At 44.7% G+C, this 13,855-nt stretch overlaps 1 long non-coding RNA gene across 1 annotated transcript; it reads right to left on the bottom strand.

The window, feature by feature from the left end:
* Positions 1-3,497: 3,497 nt before the first annotated feature.
* LOC126391876 (uncharacterized) lies at positions 3,498-9,427 on the bottom strand. The gene is made up of 3 exons (XR_007570128.1): positions 9,080-9,427; positions 5,346-5,486; positions 3,498-5,029 (listed from the first exon to the last, which is right to left on the bottom strand). It is a non-coding gene; the product is annotated as an uncharacterized LOC126391876 (long non-coding RNA).
* Between the last annotated feature and the right edge of the window lie 4,428 nt (positions 9,428-13,855).

The following is a 13,855-nucleotide window of genomic DNA, read 5'->3' as shown; positions in this document are numbered from 1 at the left end:
AGCAGCCTGTCTCAAGGAGGCTCCATATGAGATCTGGCATATATAAACACGTTTACAGCCGGATCTGACCTTTAACAGCCCTCTGAGAAGAGAATCACTGATGCAAATTTGTTCACAAGTATCAAGTAATCTGCAGCCAGGATTTTCTGAGCGGTAAATCTGACCTTGGTGCAGCTCTGCTCCTTGAGAAGCTTAATGAAAACCAATCTCAGAGTGGGATCCATCTGCTCTCTGCTTATACAATTAGAGAGCCCAGGCCTTTGTGCAGCATTGAATGTAGCAGGTATTGTTATCCAATGCGTTCTGCCTTATGTTCTCTGTGCAGAGTCATTCTGCAAACACACGTGCTCATTTTTGTTGCTTTATTTCATTATGCTGTACTGAAACGTTTTGAATAGATGAAGCAGCATATCACTTCTCTGAATAAGGCTGATAGAAAGGCCCCTCCTTGTGTAAAACTTAAAAAGTAATCAAAGAGACTGGTGAGAATAATTAAATAATTAGTAAAGAAAATATGATCATTTGCTTCCATTAGAAATGGTTCATGTGCATTCAGTGTGTATGAGTGACACAAAAACTGTGGTTTGACTGGTCTGCAAACAGTTTGAATAGTTTACACATTATGTGTGTGTGGATGGGTCCGTGTACTTCGCGGCCATTCGTTTTTCGTTTCGAAATAACAAATTGAAACACGGAAAACCAACCATTATCCATTTTTTGTTTTGAAATGTCCAAACGAAAAAGGAAAAAAATGATCCGTCTCCCGTTTTTTATTTGATAATAAAGAAAAGAAAAATGTAAAACGAATCGAATCGTTATCCGTTATCCGATTTAATTTGGGAATTTAAAAACCCTGTGGGGAAACTCCTTTCTCTATTTTTTGTTCGTTTCTTCTCTGTGACCAGTAAGTTGCATTCAAGTGGTGTCGGAATAATCGGAAAAATGACTTTCCGACTGGGAAAATACACATGAACGTCGGAAAAACAACTCGGAGATAATTTTGGAACAGGACTGGCCGACTTGACTGCAATTGACGTCACTTTCACAGAAAACTGGCAGACGAAAAGGAACGTTTGGTCCATGGTAATAAAACTTTTTTACAAACAAGCAAAAAGCAGGTCCCCTTAATGTAAAAAATTAATTTTAAGGTGAAGACTTTGAATTTAATGTCGTCTGAAGTGATGGAAATGAGACTGTGTGTGTGTGTGTGTGTGTGTGTGTGTGTGTGTGTGTGTGTTCCGCTCTTGAGCCTGGTCTCATTATTTGAGTTTTAATAGCAGTCTAAGTCTTACTCTTTGTAAGACAGGAGGCATTAAACACACATTGGAAGCATTAAACACTTTTGATTGCGGAGTGTTATTTATCCATCCTTTGTAGCAGCCAAGTATTATGTTTTGTTATAGGCACCCAGATGACAGAGATGTGTGCTTGAGCCAGGCCTTGCGGGGTCAACTGATTTTTAACCACTAGATTTTGTTCTTATTAATCAGACATGGGTTTCTCTTACGAGGACTAAACCATCATCGCGGAGAAATATTTGCCTATCCGATGTTTCTTCAAAAAGAGATGTCAAAGAAGGCAAATGTTACCTTCTTCTCTATGGATGTCACATGCAGGTAATCCTCACTGTCATACTACAAATCCATCACCATGTTTAAATGGCCTGTGCCTCAACTTTACAGTTATGGTAGTCATTTAGTCATACTGATATTGTTGTCCTGTCAATGAAAAATGGACCCTTAACACTCACAAAATGCTGCTCCTGCTTTTTAGGTACTGGCCCTACCTGAACAGAGTAGCAGAGGGGTTACCTGAGCTTCTGCCATTGACAGAAATGAGGCCATTTCTTAGCGTCGTGCATGCTAAAGCCCATGCAGCAAAATGCGAGGTACATGCAATTACTTATATTCTGGTGTGAAAGTAGCCACTGGGAAATAATGGGCAGGCTAATATAATGTGCTGTGTGTTAACCTTCACCAACTGCTTTTCAGCTGCTTGTGCAAATTGTTGTGCATGTCATGCCTGATTGAACAATGTTACATAAAAACGTCTAAAGTAATACTATATAACACTTCTCACACCATGTTGCAGGTGAGATGGGGTGGCAGAAACCAGGATGGAGCAGGAAACACAGTGGGGGAGGAAGTGGAGCAGGTATATGTTATTAACGTCATTACTGTAACCATATGTATACAAGGAGACTTAATAGAAACCAGCACACTAAAATTACTTATTTCTCATTTAAGTGAGTGTTAGGGATAAAGCACATCATTTATGTCTGAGTTAAAATCAAAGATAGGCAATTCATATTTTCAGAAACACAAAATGCATGCATATTGTAGGAAGGGGTCCTAAATTCCTAGGTTAAGTCAGTGTACGTGTTTTCTCTTAAACCATCCAGTGTAAGATCTATGATGTGTTGGTAATATTGTTAAGCAATGGAGACAAAACATTATTTTTTCTATATAGGTGAACAGCTTTCTCTTCAGGGCAGCTCTAGTCACAAAATACATGACAAAGGCAGGTTGGTATTACACTTACAGTAAACACTGTGATAATGCATTACCAGTTAAACAATTTTTTGGGTTGTTGAATTGGGCTTAGTCATGTCTATTGGGTTTCTCACTTAGTATAGTTTTTTTTTATGTGAATTCTAACTGGCTTGTGGATACATTTTTGTATTAATTAGGAAGTGAACATGCTGACACAACAAGCCATGGGTTGGAACAGAAGAAAGAGGGACAACTTTCACCAAGTGTTGACCCACAGATATGTCAAAGTAAGGGCAAATTAAAGTTGTCTTCTCATGTGACACTACATATTTGTGACAAATGCCTGCAGTTTTAAAAGCTTGTAACCTCAAAGCTATATAGACATTTTTTCACTTATTCAGACCTCCGCTTGGGTGTCTATACAGATGGTGTCATTAAATGTTTCACCTGTTCTGATGAAGGTCTGGCATTATGGTGTTGCATGGAGCTTTTGTTCTGACATTTTGTTATTTTATTTCTCCTCAAAAGGTCACAGAAAGGGCAAAGGTGGAAGCTACTAACCTTAGCAACATCCAAAAGGAGCATAACCTTTATCAGAAGACCATACAGCAGTGGGTGTGTGATGTCAGCCACTGGGCAGTCACAGGTAAAACATGTACAGTACTTTGATGTCTTTTCGTATATACATCTGTTAATGACTGTACCTTTATAGAAGGTTGCTATAGTTTGAAAGTGAGACTGTCACTGATTGTATCTCTTCTCCAATTGTTTTGTTTAACTGATTTAGAGAGAGTCTACGCTCCAGGGTGTACTGAAGACCTCAGGGCTGATATTGAGAGCATCACTGTAACCCTTTTGCACAAGAAGCAAGATCTGTATCATCAGCACGGTTTGTTGTCAAAACAAGTTATTTAAATTACATGTCAAAAACCACAAAAACGCCATCACACATTTTTATTTTCATTAAACTTTGCAGATAGCAACCAGGCAAGACAAAGAAAGAGAAAGAAAATGACAGAGCTGAAGAAGAAGCTTTGTGAAAAGGTCTTGCAATACAACACCATCAGAGGCGGTCCTGGCTAGTTTTACGCCATGGGCGAACCATCCCTCATCACCATCAGAACCATCATCACCATCATCATGGGGCAGAAAAGGTTATGGTGATATTAATACCATGCTGTAGTAATCACAAATGAGACACTTTACCATCACAATTTAACAAGCTTTCCATCCAAATAAGATTGTCACTTTGTAATGATATATTTTTTTAATTGTTTACATTCAAGAAAACCAATGCCATTCCTACATAGATCTGTGTCTCAGAAATAAACATCATTCAGTTATAATAATATATGTATAATATAATAATAAATATTTCTTGTCCACTACTCCATTCCTTTCCTTAACCTAAAGGCAACACCCTCAGGTTGAAGAGGTCTGTCTTTGACCAGTCAATGCTGCTGAAACCCTTGGAGGAGGAGCAGAGCATCCTTGTGAAAGAGATGTCTCAGCACATCATGTATCTCCTGAAGGAAGCGCAAGAAGTGGAGGCACTCAGAGGACAGACTTTGGAGAGATGGCGCTTTCTGTTCAACAAAAGTTTTAAAACACTCTGAATTGCCATCCTTTGAGCCTCTCTCGAAACCAAGAGTGCCATCTAGTGGGCTCAGAAAATAAAGAAAATGCTTCATGAGGCTTCATGAGGTCATCACTAAATGTAAGATAGCCTTCAGACAACAAAATTAAATTCCATGACTTTTCAAAAACTTTTGATGATTTTACTTCATTTCAAGACTTTTTCAGGCCTGGAAATGACATTTTAAAATTCCATGACTTTTCCAGGTTTTCCATGACCATGGGAACCCTGGACATCTTATTTTTTCCCAAGTAGAACTGATATTCTTACCAAGAAAAAAGAAAAAAGTGAGTGCCTTGTAATGCCCGCCAATGTAATAACTGTCCACAAACACAATAAACCAAAAACGTAATAAAAATCTGCAGCATTTAATGTAATAAACCCACAAACGTAATAAATTTTCCACAAACGTAATAGCCGCTGCCTACTACAAATGTAACACACGATTTCCCACAAATGTAATAACTATTACGTTTGCAGGGATTTATTACGTTTGTGGGGAAGTGAAAATCTTTATTGTAATAACTTCCCACAAATGTAATAATACAATGAATAATGGTCGTTGTGGTTATTGTTTGTTTGTTTGCCTATACACCTACTAATACTATTGACCGTGGGTGCAAAATCCAGCTGCTGACTCTCCACTCCACTATCACACAACAGATCAGAAAGGTGTACATTTATTGTAATCAAAACAATTACTGGCAAAAAGCAGGTACTGGCACATACAAACAGAAGCAAGTACAGAAATACTCATATCTTTGCTTTATGTAACAAGAATTTCCCACCAGGGATGGATGATGCACGACTTCTCTGGTAGGGGCTAGGGGATGCACTGCTTCTCTGGTGCGGGCTAGGGGATGCATGGCTTCTCTGGTCCAGCTCAGGAGTATGGTGCACTCTGCAATTAACATAATTAACATTATAATTTTTTAGTTTGGGATTTTCTTAGTGGAATATATTCTTCAGGAATAAGGAATAAATAAAGTTTTCTGGTGTGTTACACTCCAAAAAAAAAAAAAAACTACATTAGTAACAGGTTGTAACAAAGTTAGCTGACAAACGTGTATGGGCATGATTTCTGTTGTCAGGTAACGTTGTTACAACCTGTTACTAACCTAACCTGTTACATTGAGCAATAGGCCTACACTAGAAGGATGCAGTCGAAAACATAGCTAGATTATCATACCCTGTGTGTAACTAATTACGTGCCTTACCCTTATTGATCCCGTAGTTGAAATTGTCTAGGAGCAAGAGCACGGATGCAAAATACATCCATGAGCAGGAGTCACCATGGATGCAGGGGTCACTTCCAGGTGCCAGGTGGGAGCTTATCGCGAGATTTTGAAGTATCTCGTCTCCTCATTCAGGAAAAAAAAATTACAACATTACTCAGAAAAACATAAAAAATTACACCAAAAAACAGAAAAAATAAATAAATTACTCCAAAAAACAGAAAAAATTACTCAGAGAAACAGGGCTTTATTTATTTGTCAAGTCAATGCAATATGCTTCCGTAGTTGCGTGCTGTACGTGCTGACGTAATCAGACGTTTCAAATTTCAACAGGCTCTGAGAAAATCACCTTGTTACTTTTGTCCCGCGTTAGTTTCGTACCGGCTCTCCCCTACTGAACTAGGAAAAACATAATTTAGGTTTGAAGCATCACAAAAATGGAATGATCTACTCCCTACAACTCCAAACTCCAAGACAGGAAATTGTCAGCCCAACCCCAACAAGCCCAACTATCAATTAGGCTACTATACCCGTCCCAAGCCAGTTGTTTTTCAGTTATCACCCTCAACAAAAGGCAAAGAACCCAGTGGTGCAGAAAGTTTTCTGCTGTAAAGACGGCACCAATAGAAAGTGGCTAACCTACAGTGAAGAATGTCACACATTGTTTTGCTCCATTTGTATGGCATTTGGAAAGCCCACTGATAGTAGTAGTTCATTTTTTACTGGAATGACAGATTGGAAACATGTGCACCAGTGCATAGAGGAGCTCAAGAAGAGCATTGCACATAGGAGCTGTGCAGAAGTTTTTTTCTTACAGGCTTCTAAAACTGACATAAAGAATTTGCTGAGTGGCAGCCAGATATCTGCTTACAGAGACTGAGCGTATAGTGGATGTAGTTAAAGTTATAGGCAAGAGGAGGCTTAGCTACAGGCAGGTGGAGAATGAGGCAACATATACTCTTGAAGACAGCAGTATAGATCATGGCAACTCATACTTCTACTGGGAAAATATGTCTGCCTTAAAGAGCATCATCAGTAATTGTATTGAGAAGAGCAAGAATTGCATCAGTCTGGGGCAAGAGGCAGAGGTTCCCTCATCACACTACTTTCCAAAACATCAGTCAATTCAGTCATAGATAAAGTTCAGCACCTTATTCAAGAATCAATTTCCAGTGACATTCAGAACGTTGGAATGTTCTCAGTTCAGACTGACACAACACAGGACATAACCTCTGAGGACCAATGCTCGGTAATTCTGAGATATGTTACCAATGTTGTTAATGAGAGGCTTGTTGCAGTGGTCAAGTGCAAGGCATCTACTGGACAGTACTTTGTCAATTTGCTAACCGAGGTAATTGAAAAGCTGAAATTGGACATGACCAAGTGCATTGGAAGTGCGACAGATGGGGCTTCTAATATGCAAGGTCAGTATCAAGGCTTCTCTGCTCTGATGTCCTCACTGTCCCCAAATCATGTGCATGTATGTTGCTATGCACATGTCTTTAATCTGGTGCTGGCTGACACAACCCAGATAGCAATCGAAAGTGGATCCCTGTTTGCTCTCCTCAATGACATTGCTGTGTTCATCAGAGTCTTACAAAAGAATGAATCTGTGGGAGAAAGAGAGCCAGGACAAAAGACACAGCGCCTCTCTCCAATCGGCAAGACACGGTGGTGGGCCAAGGACAATGCCCTGAAGAAAGTCTTTCGACATTTTGGAAAACCTGAAAATGGTCTCTACATTGATATACTGCTACAGGCAACCAAGAATACAAAAGGACGGGTCAAAGCCAGAGGATACACAGAGGCCCTGCTCAGGTATGAGACAGTACTGACAGCTCAAGTATTCCTCAGGTTATCTGAGCAGACATCAACACTTCCAAAGTACCTGCAAACAGGAGGGATGGACATCCTATCTGCCCATAGAATGGTTGTGGCAACACAGGACAATTTTACAGGCATGGCAAGAGACTTCCAGACAGTCAAGGCAGCTGCAGACAAATTTGTCCAATGGACAAATGAGATAATTCAGGTGCAGGATAAGGAGACAGAGCTAGAAGTGGAGGCCGCACTGCTGCAGAAAAGGACAAGAAAAAAAAAGGCTTGTCTGGAGAGATGGCTCACTATGAGACACTGACTGATGCAGAGAGAGCTTACGAGGTAAACATCTTATTTAGGGCATGTATGGAAAATAGCACCATTTTTGTTTTAATGTAAGTTCTTTGAACACGGGCGTATTTCCAGGTGGCAGTTGGGCCCCTCCACCCCTGGGCCCCAGTGCAACCGCACTGCCTGCACTGTCTATATTTACGCCCCTGATGCAGATGATGAAGCATAAATCAGACCTCTAACTACAGAAATAGGTTACCTTGTATCTGCTTTTCAAATTTTCAAATTTTTTGGCAGCTTGCTTTCCATCTTCTTTCCCCTGCAGACCCAGCTCTATGACTGCTTTCCTGTAACAACCAGTGATGAAAATTAGGCTGTGTTTACAAATTACCACATATTTATCTATTGTAGAGCAAACATCTGTTTACTCACTCCCAAAGCTGCTTTGCTGCAAACTTTTTTTTGTAAAATTGCTCTTTGTGTTCAGCCCAGAACCTAATGAGGCCTCTGGTCTCCTCAACAGACCCTGAAATATGACGTGTTCAGAAGGGTAGCCCTTCATTGCCAATTTCCAACACAGCATCCCTCATCAGCCCATTCACAGTTCACATGCACAGTCCTAGAGCCTGTTACCTTGCGCATGGTGTTCACGTGAACGTGCATGGAGCGCACATGCACAGTTAATGGCATGATGCGCTGAACCAATCAGAGACCTCTGCTGCACTATGTGAAGTGTCTGGTGCGAGCCGATGAAGAGAGTTTTATTTACCGCTGCAGTTTCTGGATTTTATTCGTTCATCCCAGCAGTTTGGACTCTATTTTAACCTGCAGCTGTGTTTTTCTGGACTCTTGCTTCCCCTTTTGTTGATTTGCTCCGTCTTGTGTGTCCATGAGAGTTAACCACACAGACAATATCAACAGAAGAGTTTATTCACAAATAAATGAGTGGCATCTCAATGAGAGTGTGTGTGAATTGGATTCATTAACCCATCAACATCATTCCTGTTCTTACCGGACAACCTGTGGAGAGTGCAGATACCTTCCTGAAATCAGTGCCTTCTGATTTATTCATCTATCATTAATAGGTCTCAAGTTTGGTATTCAGTAAGCCAACACCTATTTTATATGGTCCTTCGAGCTGGATCTGCAGTTTCCACAGCTAACAATGGCATTCCCTGATAACACTCGACCTCGCCATGATGTTCGTCCACCCCGTTATCTCAACGACTTCTTGGTGAGCCTTCCAAAACGACAGTTACATCAATCACACACACTCTCTGACCACTCCGCCATGGGAGATAGCAAGTATCACGATGCATCTAAAGTCACTCCTGACGGACAGACAGCCCAGAGCCTTGTCCCAGAAGTGGTCTTCTCAGCACTGAGGGAAATGAGGGAGGATAACAATCAGCTCAGGCAAGAGATGCAAACCCTCCTCCGCGCTCTGACGCCGCAATCACCAGCTGCTCCTCAAACTCCCACCTCAAGCTTCGCAGCTCCCACTCACAGACACCAGTTTGAGGACAGTGGTGCCTCCTTCATAAAGGCTCCCACTCCAGATTGGGTATCTACTCCACTGCAACATATCAAACAGCACTTCAACCAACCTGAGGATGACCCGCAAGATGTGCCTTGGCCTGACTCATCTCCCCCACTCCATCCTCATCGAGCTGGTGAGCCATTTCCTCCGCCACCGCCACCAGTCTCATATCCACCTCCTGTTGGCGCAGCAGTTCAAGACTCATTCCCGTGGATGCCACCTCAACAGTATCCTCACCCTCCATTTGTTACTGAGCTTACTGATCATCTCAGGAGTATGAACATTAAGGTGACCACACCACAGGTGCACCCTTGGATAGAGTGCCAATCCCAGAATATGCAGAGCCGCACACTTTCCATCACAGATCACCTGGTCGCGCTCATCATCTGTCAGCCGACTCATCTCACGGGCCACCTGCAGAATCAAGGGAATGGAGAAGTTACAGTCAGCCCCGCTATTCACATTATCAAGAGACAACGTATCGTGGACCACAGCCTCACATTCCATATTTCACTGATGACGACCCCCGTCAGTTTGCTCGCTTGAAGATAGCGCTCGACAACATCCTACCTGAAGACGCTACTGAATGCTTCAAATATCAAATCCTCGTCGACCATCTCAAACTGGAAGACGCCCTTCTCATTGCTGATTCCTACAGTAATAGTAGGGACCCGTACAGCAAGACCATGGCCTCTCTGACAGAGCTGTACGGTCAGCCTCATAAATTGGCCCTGCATCACTGAGGTCCTGGCCGAGCCTGCAATCAAGAGCGGTGACAGTAGGGGATTCCGCCTGTTTGCACTGAAGGTGAGGGCCCTAGTTGGGATGCTAGACCAGCTGGGGAAGGAAAGGAGAACAGAGTTAGAATGCGGGTCGCACATCTCACGCCTGCTGTCAAAGCTGCCACATGACCTGAGAGCACAGTTCAAGCGCTTCATCAATCCTTTTACCACACCCATCCCAACGTTGCTGGATTTTTTGGAGTGGTTGGAGTACAAAGTCCGTATTCAAGACGATGACGTACAGACCGATCAATCCCGGTCATCTCAGGAGGGGCGCTCAGACCGTCAGAGAGGCCTCAAGACCAAGCAGAAGGCAGCATCACGCTCAGCCACTGTCCTGCTTGGATGTGACCCCCCAGCAAAGGGATCAGAGCCTCCTACACAAGTACGGTCACAAGCCAACAAACCTGAGAAGCCCAAGAAGTATTGCCCCTTTTGTGACAATGTTCAATTACTTCAATCAGTGCTCAGAGTTCAAAACACTCACAAGAGAGCAAAAGGTGGCTTGGATTAAAACAGGAAAGCGGTGTTGGAGATGTGGAAGAGATCATCAAGCAGCACAGTGCTACCTCAAGGCCAAATGTCAGCAATGCAATCAGACTCATCTGGAAGTACTGCATGATGTCAATTCATCAACAGTCGTCCGACCAGAGAGTCCAGCCCCAGAACCTGCTCAGCCAGTCACGTACTACCTAGACCCTACCAGGAGAAGTAGCTGCATGCTACTGAAAATGGTTAAGGTGTGTCTGTACAATGGCAAGAGGAAGATTGAGACATATGCCATCCTTGATGACGGGTCCGAGCGCACAATCCTCCTTCACAGTGCTACTCAAGAGTTAGGACTCCAGGGACAGAGTGAGAGCCTGGCACTTAGAACCATCCGTCAAGATACCAGGACTGTGCCAGGAATGTCAGTCTCCTTCTCTGTGTCCTCCGCCATTCACCCCCAGAAACGGTTCCGAATCCACAGAGCATTTACAGCAGTAGAGCTCGGACTCTCTACACATTCTCATCCAGTTGAAGCCCTGCAGAAGACTTACCGTCACCTTAGAGGTCTCCCCCTGCATTCCTTTAGTCAGGCACAACCACTGCTGCTCATTGGTTCAGACTATCCTCATCTTCTCACTCCAGTCGAGCCTGTGCACCTAGGGCCTCCAGGTGGACCAGCGGCACTCAAGACGCGACTTGGTTGGACGCTCCAAGGCCCTGCTAAAGTCCTTATGCACCAGTCCTCCACCCCTCAGTGCCTGCTTATCAACACCCAGTCTCCATCCGCAGAACTCCTCAGTCATGTGACTAAACTCTGGCAGATGGATATCCTCCCATACCGGAACGAGAAGCTCATCACTCGGTCAAAGCAGGACACTGCAGCAATCAGGATGCTGGAAGAGAAGACCATCAGGGTAGACGTGGATGGTGTTCAAAGATATGCTACCCCTCTGCTATGGAAAGAAGATGTCCCCTCTCTCCATTCACCTAAGGAGTCAGTGCTGGGTCACCTGCGTGGGACCGAAAAACGCCTTTCCAAGGATCCTGTCAGAGCAGATACCTACAACCAGGAGATTAAGAAGCTGCTGGATGCTGGTTATGTTACCAAACTCACCTCTGCTAAAGGACAAGCCAGTGTCAACTCCTGGTACATACCACATCACATGGTTCATCATAATGGCAAGGATCGGATTGTGTTTAATTGCTCATTCACATATCAAGGTGCCAGCCTGAATGAACACCTCCTTCCAGGGCCCACATTAGGATCCACTCTACTTGGCATGCTGCTCCGCTTCAGGGAGTATCCCATTGCAGTGAGTAGCGATATAAAAGGGATGTTTCACCAGGTCCGCCTCCTGCCTGAAGACAAGCCCCTCCTCCGATTCCTTTGGAGAGACATGGATCGCAGCACACCACCCGACATCTATGGCAGGTGCTGCCGTTCGGCACGACATGCAATCCATGCTGTGCCACCTTTGCGCTCCAAAAGCATGTCCTGGATCACAGCAGCCCAGGTGAAGATACCCGCCACTCTGTTGAGAAATGCTTTTATGTTGACAACCTCCTTCAGAGCTTCACCTCAGTACCAGAAGTCAAGCAACTAGTCAACAAGCTACAGAAGCTCCTCCTCTCAGGCGGGTTCGAACTACGCCAGTGGGCTACTAATGTGCCAGACATCATCAGTCACATGCCTTCAGGATCAAGAGCGGAGAGCAGTGAACTCTGGCTATCACCAGATGGGGCTGATCCACCAAAGCGGACTCTGGGGCTGCTTTGGCACTGCACATCAGATACCATCACTTATCAGCTCCGCCACACTGAGCATCCCGAGCCTACTATGCGGAGCATTTATCGCGTCCTAGCCCGACAGTACGACCCCCTTGGTCTGCTCATTCCCTACACCACCCGGGCCAAAATATTAGTGCAGCGTCTCTGGAGTAAGCGAAGAGATTGGGATGACCCACAGCTGCCGGACGACCTACTCCAGCTGTGGCATGCCTGGGAGAATGAACTTCATCAGCTCCCTGACATCTCTATTCCCAGATGTTATGCTCATCCAGAGACAGATTTCTCAGCCTGTACACAAAGCATTCACATCTTTTTAGATGCATCAGAGAGAGCGTACGGGTCCGTGGCTTACCTTCAAACAGTGGACCATAATGGTGAAATCCAAGTGGCGTTCCTAGCAGCAAGGTCCCGAGTCGCCCCGGTCCGTCAGCAATCCATCCCACGACTGGAACTCTGCGCTGCCCACATTGGTGCCCAGCTTGCTGCTGTCCTGAAGAAAGAGCTCACCCTCCACATCTCCAGCATCACCTACTGGATGGACTCCACCACAGTCCTGAACTGGTTGCAGTCACAGTCCTGCCGTTATAAGGTTTTTGTTGGGACTAGAGTTGCGGACATTCAGGAGCTGACGGAGGGTAGTCCCTGGAGGTATGTCAGCTCAGGAGATAATCCCGCTGACGACATAACCCGGGGGTTGACTCTGTCCCAGCTCCTTGGTCACAACCGCTGGAGCCACGGACCTCAATTCTTGTGGCAAGGTGAATCATTATGGCCAGCATCTCCAGACGTCTCCTCATCTGATGATCCAGTCGAACTGCGAAAGGCCAACTTCTGTGGACATCTCTTTGTGACTCCTGATCCGAGTCTGCCTGATGCCGGTGCTTTCGACAGCTTCAAGGAGCTGCTTGAGGCTTCTGTCCAAGCACGCGATGGGGCGGCCGCAGTCTCAGACCCAACGGCGGATGACTACAAGCAGGCCTCTTCAGGAAGGTACAGCTAGACTGTTTCCCAGAAGAATACGCCCTCCTTGCATCACAGCAACCGGTACCAACAAGTAGCCAATTACTCACTTTGGCTCCTGAGTATGACCAAGAAGCTCAGTTGATCCGTGTGGGGGGGCGGCTCCGTAGATGTGATTCCCTCTGCCAAGATACCCTGCATCCAGTTGTGCTTGATCCCCACCATTGTGTCACTAAACTCCTTATTCAGGACAGACAGCTTGCCCACCCAGGACCTGAGAGGGTTTTTGCAGAGCTACGCAGACGATTCTGGATCCTTCGTGGGAGGGAAGCTGTCCGCAGGCACCAGTATAACTGTCCTGAATGCCGGAAATGGCGCAGCAGTCCAGTCATCCCCAAAATGGCTGACCTTCCACCCTCCAGTTTGCGGCTCCATCATCCAGCATTCTATTCCACAGGTGTGGACTGTTTCGGGCCGTACCTCATTAAGATTGGGCGGCGTACAGTTTCGGGCCGTACCTCATTAAGATTGGGCGGCGTACAGAAAAGAGATGGGGCATAGTATTTAAATGTCTGACAACCCATGCCGTACATCTTGATCTGCTAGCCAGCATGGACACAGACTCATTTCTGATGGCACTTCGTCGCTTCATCGCGAGACGAGGAAAGCCCTTTGAGCTGTTATCTGACCAAGGTACGAACTTCAAAGGTGGCAGCTCGGAACTCAAGGATGCTTTCGACTCACTTACCCCCACTCTACAGTCACAACTTGCCAGTCAGCAAATTCATTTCCGGTTTAATCCACCATATGCGCCACACTTTGGC

This window comes from Epinephelus moara, chromosome 1 (genome assembly GCF_006386435.1).
Source record: "Epinephelus moara isolate mb chromosome 1, YSFRI_EMoa_1.0, whole genome shotgun sequence".
Classification (NCBI taxonomy): Eukaryota; Metazoa; Chordata; class Actinopteri; order Perciformes; family Serranidae; genus Epinephelus; species Epinephelus moara.
The sequence above is the reverse complement of the archived record's forward strand: the minus strand, read 5'-3'. Positions and strand labels throughout refer to the sequence as shown.